This window comes from Argiope bruennichi, chromosome 5, assembly GCF_947563725.1.
Source record: "Argiope bruennichi chromosome 5, qqArgBrue1.1, whole genome shotgun sequence".
In the NCBI taxonomy this organism is placed as follows: Eukaryota; Metazoa; Arthropoda; class Arachnida; order Araneae; family Araneidae; genus Argiope; species Argiope bruennichi.
This window is the reverse complement of record NC_079155.1, coordinates 110,754,853-110,771,039: the sequence shown is the minus strand read 5'-3', so window position 1 is coordinate 110,771,039 and position 16,187 is coordinate 110,754,853. Positions and strand designations below refer to the sequence as shown.

Below are 16,187 nucleotides of genomic sequence, written 5' to 3'. Positions count from 1 at the left end.
CAGGTTCTATCCTCGCGCATACCGTATCGCAACAAGTGGTACGCTTACTAAAAATATTCTTGCTTTAATAATTTTGGTATTCTTGCTTTAATGATATTTGTGTTCTTGTTTCGATAGTAATAGGATAGTAATACATACTTGCTTTAATAGGATTAATCCTTTTTGTTTTTATTAATCATTTGGAGATTTTAGTCACTTTTTACGTCTTCAGGTCCGCCCTGTTAAAACGCATCTTACTGAATTCATATTCAGAATAATTGCCCTAACCCTAAACTTAAGTTGGAGCTCTCAAATTCGATTTGTAATCACCGTAAAAACCTTACTTTGCCTTATCTAATTGCACTATTTTGAATGTTTATATTTCCCCCGAAATTAGATTTTCCGTTTATGGCTTGCTTTAAATTAAATCTGTATTTCCTTATCTTTTGTTAATTTTCGACACGTGAAATTTTTAAAGCAGGAAGAAATGCTCCTCATAAGAGTTGACTTTTTTTTAAAAATCTTAATTTGATAACTTTAATTACCTTAATCTAAATTTAATTTAATTATAATGTTGAGGGGTAGGATTTCAGGAACCGAGGGAGGCTGCGTAATCTCTTCGTCTGTTGACAAATTCAACACCTGACAGATTTGAACCAAGAATATGCTAATGAAAAGTCTATTTTCTCATACCTTAACTTATGCGCCTGCAAATATTATCTTTTCGTTTCATTGTGATTTTCGATTTAATTATGATTCATTTTGCTTGATTAGCTTGAGTTTAATTATGATATTATCTTGAGTTTAATCATAATGTTATCTTGAGTTTAATTATGATATTATCATGAGTTTATTTAAAACATTTCATCTTGTTTGTGGATCTTGAGTTTCATTATAACGATGGCGGGCAAGATTCCAGGAATCAAAGGAGGGTATCAGTTGCTAAATCGACACTTGACAGATATGAATCAAAGGTGCATTTATAAAAAAGTATCCCCCCCCCCTTCATTTCTCATCTTATATGTCAGCCAGCGCCATCTATTCATTTCATTTTGCGTGATTCAAAAATGGATAAATGATGAACTGATAAGTAAGAAACCGCACAAACCTGTTAAAAGAGAATCATTAACTCCTGTGGATCCCCGGATGTTATGAAAAAAGTCTTTCTGTGCAAGGTACGGGATAAGGCCCAGTGAGCATCTTTTGTACTCTTCAAAAAACGTATTTTCATTCGTGCTGTTGAAGAATTACTGCCCCTGCACCTTGTGAGGCCCCTACAGTGACCTAGATTAGAGCCCGCCCCCCCCTCAAAATCGGGCAGGTACAGAGGACCTTGAGAACAGGAGATGGTTCAGTTGAATTCCTTTGCCACTTGCAGAAGACTGGACCATTTGACAGGTGCTTAAAAAGTTCTGGTCTAAGGGCCTTTTAGTACAGGCCTTTCACTGCATTGATATACATATATAAGGGCAAAAATGATATCTTGCACCCTCAATTCGAACGTAAATAATTACGTTTAAGAAAAAAAAAATGGGGGGGGGGGGCAAAAATTATTTCTTAAATATTCAATGGCGTATTTGGGGATTTTATGGTCTCAGGTATTGCCCGCTATATGACTCCTCTTTTGATAAACTGATCAATTTAGTTTCACACTTCAACATATTTTTAACTTTATCTTGTTAAAATAATGTCAATAAATATGGATAAGTTAAGGAGATATATTTAAACCTTGTTCAACATTACAGACGACCCTGGACGATTATATTTATCTTGGATAAATTTCAAGGAAGTAATAATCTATAAATTAAAAAAAAAAAGAGAGACGAATCTTGGTAGAACTATGTCAGTATTCGATTTTTTCCTTGTCACCAGTCGAACAATTTTACAAATGAAATTAGAAAAAAAAAGCACTTTTTTTTATTATCTCATATACGAAGTAGAGGATATAGAGATTTTTTTTAACAGCAGATTTCTACTTTTGACTCCTTTTAGAAATAATTTTGACAAATCTCCACTTTACAAGTCTCCGTGAGTCCAACTAGCTGGAAAACATGTTTTTCATCAACTTTTGCCGGAGCAATTGACTCAACGCTGAACGGTTTGTAAAATCCTGTAGGAAAACTGTTTAACAGGAGATAAATGAAAACACTTTGACACCTCCGATAAAGCATGTATTTACCTAATTGACTGGGACAAAAATAGGTCTATTTACTATTGAAAACAAAGCGAAAACAGTGTGCAAATCCGTTGTGGTTCCAAAATTCAAAAATGTGGTTCCGTAAAATGCTAAGGAAGTTTTAATAAAGGGTTTACGAATGTCGCAGGGTTCTCCTAAAATGTGAAATTAAAAATAAAAACAGTTGAAAAACATGTTAAAATCAATTCAACGCACTATCAAGAGAAACATTTTTTTCCCGATATGCCCAGAACAAATTCCATTTCTTTATTTCAATGAATTTTCAAAGAATGAAACTGTATCAAGAAAAAGTTACAAATCATACTTTTTAAAATAACCACTTCATTCCTTGAAAAAAATGAAGACCGATGGAGAAATTGTATGTATAACTTTTCAACAAATCCCTGTGAACACCCTTATCGTTTCATCTATGGATCATTGTGCCTTTGGTCTGTTGAAGAAAGCTCTTTCTAAACACAAATTACCAATATTCATGGTATCTGAAAAGTAATGAAAAAGAAATGGCAATCTGTACCGCAGAAATTTAGCGAAAAGCCTTTCTGTATTGGTTAATCAGGATGCAGATTTATGATCCTGAAAAAAGTCTATCATTTCGAATAGTTAAAGAAATAGTTTTTGCATTTTAAACATAAATCAAATGGTCCCTAAATCGTTCTAAAAATGTGTAAACATCCTCTGCTTTTTATGATTGAATGTTGTTTTTACACTTAGTTTTCTATATATTTTGTAAGTGAAAACAAATGGCGTTTTCCATATCTGCACACCTCTCATTGTTTTCCATTGTTCTCCTCAACGTTTCATTACTCCTCTATAAATAAACTTTAGAATCTCCAAGAATCTAATAATGAAAGCATATCTCATTCTCTATGCTCGAAATTTATTCCCTATCCTTTTTTTATTATTATTTTCATTTTCGTTATTATTTTTTAAGAAAATATTTACATTTATACTTGATATTACTCTTATTTTTATTGAGTGTCCAAGTTTTATTAAATCTCTATGTTTGATAAGCCATTTTTTTCAACATTAACAGGTCGAAGGATTTGGAAACTTTGAATTCGCGTACCCTGCTCTAATCACAGAACAATCGGTCTTTGTGGTGGAATGAAGATCATTATGATCCGTGCAGTGGAAGCAAGAGGACGTTCATTTTTGGGAACATTTCTTTAATGATCACATTTCACACAAAACAAACACAAAGACAATACAGACATTAACGCGCGCACACCTTAACAGAGCAACATCTCATATCATTATTTACAATCGCAATGCATTATGGGATGCGTACCTAATCAGGCATCGCCATCCTAAAGAAAAGATAGAGCAATGCTACTGCAACTGTTCCACCTTCCATTTTGATTTCTAGTATCATTTTCTTGGTTCACAATCCTCACTTTATAATATCTCATTTCAAAAATTCAGAAAATCCATTGATCCGAAAATCCTATGTTTGCACAAAATCCTCCTCGTCATTACATCTCAAAAAGAAAAATTTCTTGCAAAATGAAAAACTAGCTGCCGTTGGAGTTTTCTTCAAAATGGAAATAACAATCTCCGATAATAAGTATTTTCACCTCCTAATCATTGAACTTTTCATTATTCTTTTCTAAAAGTTTGCGAAACAAAATTACTTCATTCACTGATTTCGTAGTCATAGCAACGGTCCGTCTGCGAAGATTAGACCGTGGAATGAAATGGCATTAATTTCGAAATTGTGATTTTGCCACCCTTTTCATAATCTTCATTCCCGGCCAAACGATTTCTTTTTATAACGCCCACCCACACCCTGCCGCTTCGCGGATTAAAAGAGACGCTTTAGAACACAATGACGAGACTTATTTTTTTGTTTGTTTGTTTAGAGTAAAGAGAAATCCCCCTAGATTGACAAACACTATCCACTGAGTGGCTTTGGACGGTTGCCATAGCAACGGTTCTAAAGTCAGATCCCCTAAATTGATTCGAAGAGCACCCATTCACAGATGCTTCGATAAATTACATCTAAGGACTGAGTGGGATTGCACAAAGGATTGTATGTGTAAGGCGTCTTTTAAAAATCTTTCCGAAATAAATTCTAAAAAGAAAATTCTTTAAAAGAAGCTCTTTAATCAAAAAATATATGGACTGAAATAAAATCGTAAAAGTGTGACCCACTGATTGAAATATTCTTAGTTAGTAAATTATAATTTGAGCCACATTGATTATATTTTTTCTTTATTTTTTTATCTTTAACGATTGTTTAGAAATTTCCTTTCTTAAAACGTTGCAGCTTATGGTATTATTTTTATTGCCTAAATTTTTTACGATTTTTTTTGTCTTCAAATTTTTAATAAAAACATTGTTTTCTGCATCTGACAGCGTTTTTTAAAAAACCTTTTATCTTTATTATTCCTATTTTTTAGTCTTTAATGCATTTTATCATTTATTATTATAATTGTTATTAGACCCTGTGATCTTTTTTTTTTTTTTCAAACTCACTGACATGACATTTAACAACAGATTAATTTTAGCTATGTATGTCTTTCGCATGTAACTAAAATTAATCGATTCAATCGAATAATTGAATTCCCAAAAATATTAAAATATTTTACAGTCACCGATGGCACACAACTTTAAAATACTTCAGAACTCAATTCTATTAAAAAAATGAGTGAAAAATCGGTCTCAAAATTCTATTTTTACTATCATGAATAGGATAAATAAAGGTGTTTAAAAAATATCTGCTGGAATTCTTTACCTATACAATCTTTCCTTAGAGGATGAAAACTTTGACTACTAAAAGCTCCATATTTTTTTAAATGTAACTAAAATTAATCGAATGATTAAATTGCGGAAATATTAAAATATTTTATAGTTATTGATGGCACATAACTTAACAATACTTAAGTACTCAATCCCATTTGGAAGAGAGTGAAAATTCCCTTTTTCCATATGAACGAAATAAAGTTAATTAAAAGTGTTTTTCAAAAAAAAAAAAATGGCAATAATCCTTTACTATGCAATCTTTCCTGACAGAATGGAAAATTTTACTAAATATATTAAACTAAAAATTCAAATGGAAAGATTAGGAAATTGGTTTAATTTATTTCAAGCAAACTTATTTGCAACAAACGTTTATGCCTGTTTTTAAAAAGAAAAATCACTTGCATTCGCTGTGCCACTGATAAACTATTGTCAGTAAGGCGACGAAAAGAGATTGTAACGACAACGTTGTAATGTTCCAAAGTTCCGCGGTGTGACAAAGTGGTCACGAGCACCTTCGCATCATAATTTGGAATAATAAATTATAATTTGTAAGTTTAAGGAAAGATTAAAATTAATTGAAATGCGTTTAGACGAGTGCATAAAGTTCTAACATCATGAAATTAGGTATAATTGTTAGATTAATATTTTTATGATATAATTTAATAAAAAATGACATTTTATGGGGAGAAAGAGAACTTTAATGGAATTATGTTGCCCGTGCTTTTTACTATGGGGGCTGATTTAATTATTTTGATTAGTTAAGAGGTAATTCAATATTCCAGAATATACTGTGTGAGAAGCAAATGAAGATGAATTATTACATATTTTATTCCTTCTTTAAAAAATGAATATGGTTAGAGAGACGAAATAAACTATTATTCATTTTTATGCAGTTTACCCACTTTATGCTTTTGTATGTCACGCCAACCATTCATATATGGGGATAAAATTTTAAGAAATTAGTATTTGTTTACTGATAATTCTTTTCTCAATTGTCTTTTTCATATTTGTTGCAATTTTTAATTACAGATCAAGTGGATTATATTTTTATGAGACAGGAATAAAGATGAAAAGATAATAATGATGAATTATAGCAGGAATAAAGATAAAAAATACTCATATTTAAAACTGAGTTTTAAAATATTCCTTTTCACATTATCTGTACAACTAACAAGCATTTGTAGCATTCTTTAAGTTTTTGAGGGTCGTCCTCCGCAAATGCTTTCCCTGGAATCCGATTGTATCAACGGTACAGAAGTTTCTGTTTAGCCTTTTCAGTGATTGCAAGCAAAAAGAATGTCATTGACAGTTGACAGATTGTGCCAAGTGAGAGTCCGTGCAACTAATGTTATCTTGGCCGGAATCGGGGAGTTGGCGACTGTAATAAAAGACCAGAGCTGTCTGTCTCCACTTTTCAAGAAGGAATAAGTGCTTTATCGCTTACGAAAGCAGAGAGAGAGAAAAGCTGAACTGCTGCAAGACATGTGTACGTGAGACTGCAGAGGGGCGATTAGAGTGGTTCGAAGGTCATGCACGGGAATCAGCCTCCCCCCCCCTATACCCCCTGCCCTAGGGTAAGCGTAAAAACAACAAAATTAAAAAAAAAAAATTATGGAAAAAAATCTCAAATCGTGATTTTTTTTCTTTTGCGTCAGAAGTCACGTAAACATGAGTTTGAAAAAATATCGTTCTTTTCAGATCTCGGCCACCAGTGGGGTCGGTTGCATGTGGAGGCAAGTGGGTTTACAAGGTCATCATGGAGGCGAACTAGACATTAGTAATTTAATTTCACTTCTTAACCAAATCATTTATTACCAAATCACTTATTAGCCAAGTCATTTATTATTGTCACTTATTAGGCAAGCCATTTACTATTGTCTCTTATTAACCCAAGTCATTTACTATTGTTTCTTATTGACCGAGCCATTTACTATTGCCACTTATTAGCCGAGTCATTTATTATTGCCACTTATTAAACAAGCCATTTATTATTGTCACTTTTTAACCAAGCCATTTACTATTGTCACTTATTAACCGAGTCATTTACTATTGCTACTTATTAGCCAAGCCATTTATTATTGTCTCTTATTAACCAAGTCATTTACTATTGTCGCTTATTAGCCAAGTCATTTATTATTGTCACTTATTAAAAAAGTCATTTACTATTGTCACTTTTTAACCAAGCTGTTTACTATTGTTACTTATTAGTCGAATTATTTACTATTATCAGTTATTAACCAAGTCATTTACTATTGTCACTTATTAGCCAAGTTTACTATTGTCGCTTATTAACCAAGTCGTTTCCTATTGTCATTTACTAACCAAATCATTTACTATTGTCACTTATTAACCAAGTCATTTATTATTATTGTCACTTTTTAATATCCAAACCCATATGTCACTAGGCCATCGAATTATGCTTCGAGGTTTTAAGCAGAATGGTCTTTTCAAACTTTTAAGTCGCTATAATTTGATATGTAAATCACACATAATCCACAAACTCTTCAGGTACTCTATGGATTTTTTTAATGGAATAAGACTGCGCACTTTTGAAACGAAAGGTGCCTTCTAATTAGCTAACAACAGCAAAAAAGCAAAATATTTAAAAGTTAAAGTGAAATATCACGAGAGGACAAAAACATTGTTCCGAGGCCATTTATGTTGCTAAAATATTGAAGATGACTGGGAGCAAAAAAATTATATAATGCTTTAGATGCTTATAAACTTCGTTACACCAATGGGGACTAGAATGTTTAGAAATAGTGTAAACATTATGAAAACTTTGATTCTAATAATTTCTTACAATTTTCATACAAAATTCCTGAAGAAAATCATTATCATCCCTAAAATTCGATCACTTTTCGTTAAGTCCAAGCAACTGCTATTTTATGGATTCAGTACTTTAACAACAATAATTCAGCCTTTTTCTAAGTATCTTCCGAGAGCTCGGTTCCTATGTATGTAACTACAAACTTACATAGGACCCAACGAATAGAAATAATTTTTCGAAAAATTTTCAAACATTTTAGTTTTGTTCTGAGGTTATTGGATACGATTATACACCGCACATACCAGAGAGCGTCTACTGTTATCATGAATTCTTTACTTTGAAAATGTACAATTTTCGTGTTTTTTCAGTGAAGTTGTTCCCATAATTTGTGATCTGAAGAGCATCATTGGTCTTAAAAATGCATTATAGAGCAGCAGGTTGAGCTTAAACATCAGCTTACTTTTTCGAGAAAATAAGCATCTGAGCTTTAAGCCCACAAATTTAGTTTTGTCAAGGGCATGTTTGATGCGATTATCTATATAGCATAGAAAATATCTCTAGATATTTGTTTACTTTAAAAAGAAGAAAGGGGGAGGGCTTAAAATTTGAGTATAGAGCTTTAAGAAGGTTTTCGAGATTTTTTAAAATACAAGAAACAAAATATACTTGAATGGATTTACTCTCATTTTTTAGTCCATGAGTTAGAGGGCCTTTGGCGGTAAGAGTATCAGTATTCGCCTAAGGATATGAATCGGCCTGATACTTTCTATCAAGCACACAAAAGTGCTAGGCAGACAAAACTGATACAGATTAAGACTATCTATATTTTGGAGTCCTCCTCGATTTCATTCGTTTTCAGTCAGGTGACGCCATATAAATCCGATGCAAAAAAAAAAAAAAAAAAAAAAAAAAAAAAGATTTTTTTGACTTTTCTTGCCTTATTGCCTCGGAGACGATAGAACGTCTCCGAGATCTATATCTGTCTATTTATTTTATTTCCAGCCGCTACTGCGCATAACCCTATGCAACGGTGCACATACTATTGAAGACTCTTTGACTTTTCCTGTTGTACTATAGGAGAAGGATATTGTTGCCTTATTGTACTAATTATTTTAACAAAGCCTCCCCTTTCCTTCTCTCACCCACCCGTCAAGCACTGTCAAAACCAAGGTCACTGGCACATCGTCTCCAATACCTTTTCTGAAGAAATGAAATTCCAATTTAGAATAACATCCGTTTTATTATTAGCTACCAGCCTCGACACAAGTGTGAGAACTGATATCACTGAGTTCCCAGGTTTATTTCGACAAAAAAAAAAAAAAAAAAAAACATCGGTTACCAGCTGTTTTAACTACAAAATTATCAGCATCAGACTATATTTGAAACAGCAAAATCGAGTATTGATATAATCTAACTTAATACTATAAGCACATGCTTTCCTATTTCTGGGAAATGGAGGCTTGGAATGGAATTTCTTTGCGTGAAGGTGTAGGGTTCTTCTTGCAAAAGGGATCGATTAGTTCCCCCTTCTCCCTTTATCATAATATATGTTCCTATCGGGGTTTTGTTAAATCGGTGAGGGGAGGTTTAAACTGAATCGAAAACGAATCACGCACTAGGATCTGGGCCCAAGCAAGATTATTCTGCCGGTGTTAGAAAATATGAGAAATAGTTGGAGGCTCGGAAAATATACATGTATTTTTTTGTTCATTTCAATTTGGCAATTATTTTGCTTTAAAGTAATTGTAATGAGCTTGGTTGCTTCAACACTTGTATCTCTAATTTTATTTATGGAATTATATTTTATTATTGTTTTGTAATTTATTTTTTAAGGAAAAATTTCTAATATATTATCATACATAAATTTCTAAAGATAAGAATATATATATGTAAATAAAAAAATTTTCCAGATGACAGGGAGACAAAAGGGAAAATTTTAAATTGGCTTGAATTTATTTTTCCACTTCAGAACATGGTATTTTCAAGAGGAGGACTGGCGAAACGCGGCCGTTCACATGTGGTTATACGAGTAAATGTGTGAGAAGTGTTTCCCTCGGAGCTTTTACTGAGTGATTCTGATAGGGATTTCTTTGACTCGTATCGATTCAGGAAGGGGAATCTTAGGTATGTTTGGAAGAAATGTAGTAAGTGTTAGGGATTTTTAAACCTGCACTGACACTGACAGAACTGTGTAGTCATCATTTTTTTTAAACGTATGTTAGAATTGATTAAATAAAAAAGTGGATATGGACAAGAAATAGAAGAAAATTTTAGAATAAAGTAGTATATATAAATATATAATTTTTTTAGAATATTTTATTTTTATCGTTTATAAATGAAATGGAATTGAACTATATTTTTGCATTTAATTTTGCTGAATATAGGACTGACACATTCCTATTAAAATTAATCTAAATCACAGAGGTAGCCCAAGTAAATCAAATTATTGTTAACAATGCGAAGTGATTGGACAAACGGAAGAAAGTCTTAGTCCCCTGATTGGTCACACCACTCATAATTCATGCAGAGATAGGTGGACGTATGTCAGTGCTTTGTCCCGGGGAATGGAAGGGTCTGAATGGCCCTATTCTTGGTTGAAAAGAAAAGAAAATATAAGAATATCCAGATCTGATTGTGACAGATTTATTTGGCTGGGAAAGTTGAAATATAATAGATACACAAGAATTATGTTAACTCATGTTTCTGGTAGGTATTTCAAAGGCCTTTAACAAAATTAAGAAGAAAAACAAAATGATAAATCTTAATCTCTGACATTCCTTTAGAAAATTAACAGAATAATAGTTGATTTTTCGAATATAGAAAACTTTATCTGTTTATGGATGGTTTAATATTAATTTTATTATATATTTTAAATGAATAATTTTTTTTAATATTAATCAAACGTGCATACGAGTTTTCTCTTTCACCCATCCTCTGAAGGAAAAGACGTCTTTCATATTCGAGAAAAGAAATAACCAGCTAAAGAACAAAGATACACAAGGCGGCGACAAAACTCTTCGCACCAGCTATTTACACACCGATTTTGTTTCTTTGAGGGCAAACTTTTCTAGTTTGCACTTATATTACTACTGCAATGTATATTAATTGTTTAATGCTAATATTTTTTTTTTCTGAGCTGCTGAAAAAAAAAAATGGCAATTAATTGTGCGTCAGTGAAAAGATCGTTAAAATCATTTTTCTTGAATGATAAAATCCCAAATAATTCCCGGATATCATCCAAATTAGGAAACATAAATATGTGAAATATTAAGAGAAGAAACAAACTGAAAAATATTAGAAGAAATTTATGGCTGGCTTTGATGAATGAAGACAATTTGATTTCATAACACGTAACACAATTACTTCAAATCTCATGATACAGTGTCAATCCTATATGGAAAGACCTTATATTTTAGGACAGTATTTTCTGTTTTTGAATCACTTTTATTTAATGTGACTCATTTCATGTTTGTAAAATAGAATTTAGGAATCAATTTTTTATTCACTTCCCTATGTAATTTATGTTTTAAATTTCGTACATTGGTTTGATCCTGCATAACAATACACTGTTATGATATTATCTAAAATTAATTGTTCAATTAATTTAATTAAAGGTTGGTTTCATATGAGTGGCCTCACTTGGCATAAATTGCACCATGTGTTCTGGATAATGCAAAAATCGTTTGAAACCCTCAACAAGACAGAACATTGGACCTTGAGTTGTCAAATTTGGCAGACAATTATTTCTTTGATAGTTGGTGTTAGCAAAATAAGAAATAAAAAAAAAGACTTTCGAAATTTTAGTTAAATTTTTTGATAAAAAATCATTCGGATTTCCTCAATAACTTCAGAGCACATAATTCCATTTTTAATTTACATTAAAAACAAAAAGAATTAGTTTTTCACTTGTGTCAATTTTATTTCCATTCTTCTTATTTTTTTTCTAATTTCAGTAAATGTTTTTAAGTGATTTTAATAGTAGATAATTAAGTAATTTTAAGTAATAGATATGATATTGAATGCCTTTTTTTGTGTGTGCGTTATCTTTGCTAAAATTAAGTTAAATTTTTAAGGTGATATACAGATAGACGAATCAAGCCGGAAACCATCATTTGCCTATATTTCAAACTAGAAATACAAATATCTCTTTAAAAAAAAGTTTTTTTAAAAAACAAATTCTTGTTTAGAAAGAGAGACTGAAGTTGACTTTTGGAATTGAAAAACACACTTTGGCAGTGAATAACAAAAAATTATTCTAATTATTTATTATGGCTAGAGTGAGGACAAAACATAAACAATTTTAATTTTTATAGTCACCACTTAATTTGAATATATATGTGGGAACTGCTAACAGATCTCATATCCTGTATGGCGCCATGTTGCGTCATTAGTCACATGATACTTCCCCGCCATTATGGGCAGACGAGAGTTGAGTAGTGAGACTGTAAGACATACAGCTCGAGCTCATGTATCTTCTTGTGTTCTATGTTAATTCAGTAATGTTTTGTCCTTTAATCTTAATAAATATATTTCACATATTAATGCTGGTTGTTGCCTTTTCCCATATATATATATATATATATATATATATATATATATATATATATGGAAAAAGGCAACAACCAGCATTAATATGTATATATATATATATATATATATATATATATATATATATATATATATATATATATATATATATAGAAATAGAATATATATAGGCTATAGAAATTATTACACGATGATTTACTTTTTAATTTATCAAACGAATATAGACAATATAAGTACCCAAAGAGGATAATTGACTCCTGGGATAAAGCAGTTATTTTTTGCCAATTATACAAATCTATATCCAAATTATTAATTTTTTTTTCGTCAGCTCGTAGCATTTTTACATTGTTGTATTCATAGGCAAATAGTTCAATAATCGTATTTCCAAAAACGTTTTTTTTTTTTTTTTTTTTTTTTTTTTTTTCTTTTTCTTTTGTCGACTCTTTTTGTGGGTTTATTTAACTTGTAAACTTTTTTAAATTCTCAAAGTTGAATACTTTGAAGATTGCAGTACTTTATTAATACTCCGTACGCAAAAAAAGTAGATGATTGTGCTTTGATTGTAGGTTTTTCCTGAGCTTGTCGGATTCGAATATATATCGGCTATTTCAGCTTGATTGTCAGTAAAATTTGAGCAGAATATAATCTGTTTCAATTTCAATTTAATAATCAATCTCTGTATAACTGTTTTCTCCTTATCGCTGCCTTGCGTCTGGGGAAAATAAGTTGTCAATTTGATCCGTTTTGTCCTTGAACGACAATAAGCCGTCGAAATTTATATCTTATCACTCAGTATCATTGTTTATCATTTTTTTTCTTTATCTCTGTAATCAATAATATGGATTTTCACTCTTTAAAATCATTTTATTCTTTATCGACTCATTTTTCTGTTGAATAGCGATATTTGATTATTAAAATAATCACCTTTAATTTCAGCTAATGCCACTTAGATATTCATGTAAAAAAATTAATATTCAAATAATTTGTTTCAGAATAAAAAAAATTTAAACAATATGATTCAATAATTATTTAATTGAATTTATCAGTTTCATTTTGTCAATTTAATGTGTTCTATATTTATACAATTGATACATTCACTTGATTATATATTTCATCAGCTATTAAATTATTGCTTATTAATTTGTCTTTTATTGAATTTTGTTAATTTACAATATATTTGCCATTGAATTTATATTTTGAAGCCTGATGGAATTTCTAAGTACTGAAATTTTAACATCAAATCAATTAAATTTTAAAAAAATTAAATTTTAAAAATTTAATTAATAAAAGAGTTAGTTGAAAATACCGATTCTAATTTTTTTAACCTTGAATGGTCGTTAACCGAAGAACAACCTTGGACACTCATCGGATCAATAGAGACAATCCTATAAGGATACAACACATATTGTACTTTTGGGGAGACAAGACGATAAATGCTTACGTGTGTGGAAGATACTTAAGAACATATTGAAGATCTTACATTTGTACATTAATAAATTGATTAATCTTATTATACCAAGGATAGTTCTCCCATCAAAACTGAACGAAAACCGGACTTTACAATTTCATTTTCTTCCTTTTTAAAACTTAACGAATTTTAGATATTAAAAATATTCTGTTCGTCATTACAGTCTCAAGTATGGAACGGAGTGTTTTTAAGTTCGAAATATTATTTCTCAACAACTGATTAAATTAAACTATATTTTCTAATTAATTAAAAACTATAAATATCCTCGTCATTCAGATAAAAGCTACTTTCAAAATTGCAGTTTTGAGAAATTGCCAAATTAAACTTTTCAGTCTTTAATAAAAAATAGTAGAAATGATTTTATAGATTTCCTTCAGCAGTTTTACAGATAATTAGATAATTGGCTTATAACATGAAATAATTAATTGAGAGTTCTAGTTAGTTGCAGTAATCCACCAAAAAATGTTTTTTTTAATGGATTTAGTGATTATAATCTGCCAAATGTAAATTTATTTTGTGATTTTTTTTCAATCAGTAAGAATTATTAAATTGAAGTTGTTTCTATAACTATGTTATACATTGACATAATTAATATAGAAAAAGATATAATTATATAGATATAATTATCATAATTTATATTGATATTGATGGTTATTACATTGCAATAGAAATTCTCTTTCAAGTTGAGTTTTGCACTTGCCGTATAATCTTTTTATCAAGTCATTGTAATAAACGATTATTATAAAAACAGATATTGTAACATATAGAAGAACAGCCCTCTAGCGGCGATAGAGAGAAACAGGTAGTCAACCGCTAGCAGTCGAAAGGATTTGTCTAAATTATTTTATGAGTTAATTGTGTTGTATGTAATTATTTTGTGACTGTAGCTCATTAGATCTTCAATAAAATTTTATTTGAGCTAGTCGGCTGTTGTCATTCTTAATTCACTCAGTCAAACCATTTATTTTTGAGACGTCTTTATTTTATTTCTAAATGAAATCAGCATAATTATTTAAATCTCTTTTCTGGCTTTTCTCTAGATTTAGTTTCTAAGAGTTCTTCGAAACGCGCAGGGATTTATACCACAAATGAAGTATGGCATTATTCTTTTTTACCTCAGTTAATCAGGTTTACTATGTTTCTATTCAGAGGCTGGTAAGGCAGAAGTAAGAAAATATAATAATTTTTAAACGTCTCCGATCATAAAGCGTAGATTTTTGAATAAGTCCATGAATGACTGTATCAAGAAAATATAAATCTTGGATATTTATTCTCACAGCTATATTCGATAACTCTATTTTCAATAGTATGAAAAATTGGCAATGCTACGTGAATATATAAAGTTATAGTACAACAAAAAGATCCTTTAAAAAAGTAACTTTCAATACAAAGAAAATATTTAAAGTAGATATTTATTGCATCATTTATATCTCTTTGAGAATGCAAGAGCCATTTTCTTAGCTCTTAGGAAAGTCAGTAAAAATTCGAAATGCTCTGATGTTCAAATATAGTTCAAATTTATATACCTCAATGGCAGTAATTTACTTTCATCATAAACGTCTACAAGTTTCCAAGCACGATAAAAAAGAAATAAAAAGAGATTTAAAAAATAGGTTATGGTGAAAGAATATCCGCGGAATTCTTAAATTTGTGACCGTCTTAGATGTGCAAAAAATTGCTGTGAATTTTATATTCTAAACAGATAATAATATTAAATTAGATTTAAAGCCTGTTTTAGCAAGATTCAAATAGAATAAAATTCATCTTTATATCATCTTTTTATCTAAAACGTTCTTTTTTTTAAAAAAAGAAACACACATTTTGAAATAAAAATTAAATAAATGAATGATAATAATATAAACAAACTTTTCATTCTGTAGTTACATTTTGAGAATATTTAGCTTTAAAAAAAGAAGTAATAGCTACTATGCGATAATTAGTTTCCTATATTTGTTGTAATTTCAGTATTTTTAATTTTGGAAAAAAAAAAAAAAAAAGAAAGAAAGAAAATGAACGTGTAAATACGAAATTTGATCTAAAATAATCTTGAATGTCAGTACGTAGTAAGCAAAAATATCCCACCGCAGGCACCGACGAGATTCGAACTCGTGATCTCCTGTTTACTAGACAGGCGCTTTAACCAACTAAGCCACGGCGCCGACGGGACCTTCTTGTTCTGTGCATGACATGTCATGGCAAATATACGTACAGATTTGCATAAATTGTTAAAAAATTAGAATAGTATAAGATAGTTAATAGTGCTGCTTATTTCATTATTTTTGTATATATGGCTGAATTGAGCATTATCGGCAAAAACGGAATTATGAAAACATCTTTCATAATTTGAGTTGCTTTTTAATGCAATTTCATTAACTTACAATAAATGCTTTTCAATTATAAATTCAAATAAAAGTATATATTAATCTTATTTTCTTCTATTTAAACTCACTTAATTTTTACTACTTATTCAACAATATTCATTG

General features: G+C 30.3%; 1 non-coding gene across 1 annotated transcript; it reads right to left on the bottom strand.

Annotated features, from left to right (window-relative positions):
• Positions 1 to 15,789: 15,789 nt before the first annotated feature.
• Trnat-agu (transfer RNA threonine (anticodon AGU)) lies at positions 15,790 to 15,863 on the bottom strand. Its single transcript has one exon. It is a non-coding gene; the product is annotated as a tRNA-Thr (tRNA).
• Between the last annotated feature and the right edge of the window lie 324 nt (positions 15,864 to 16,187).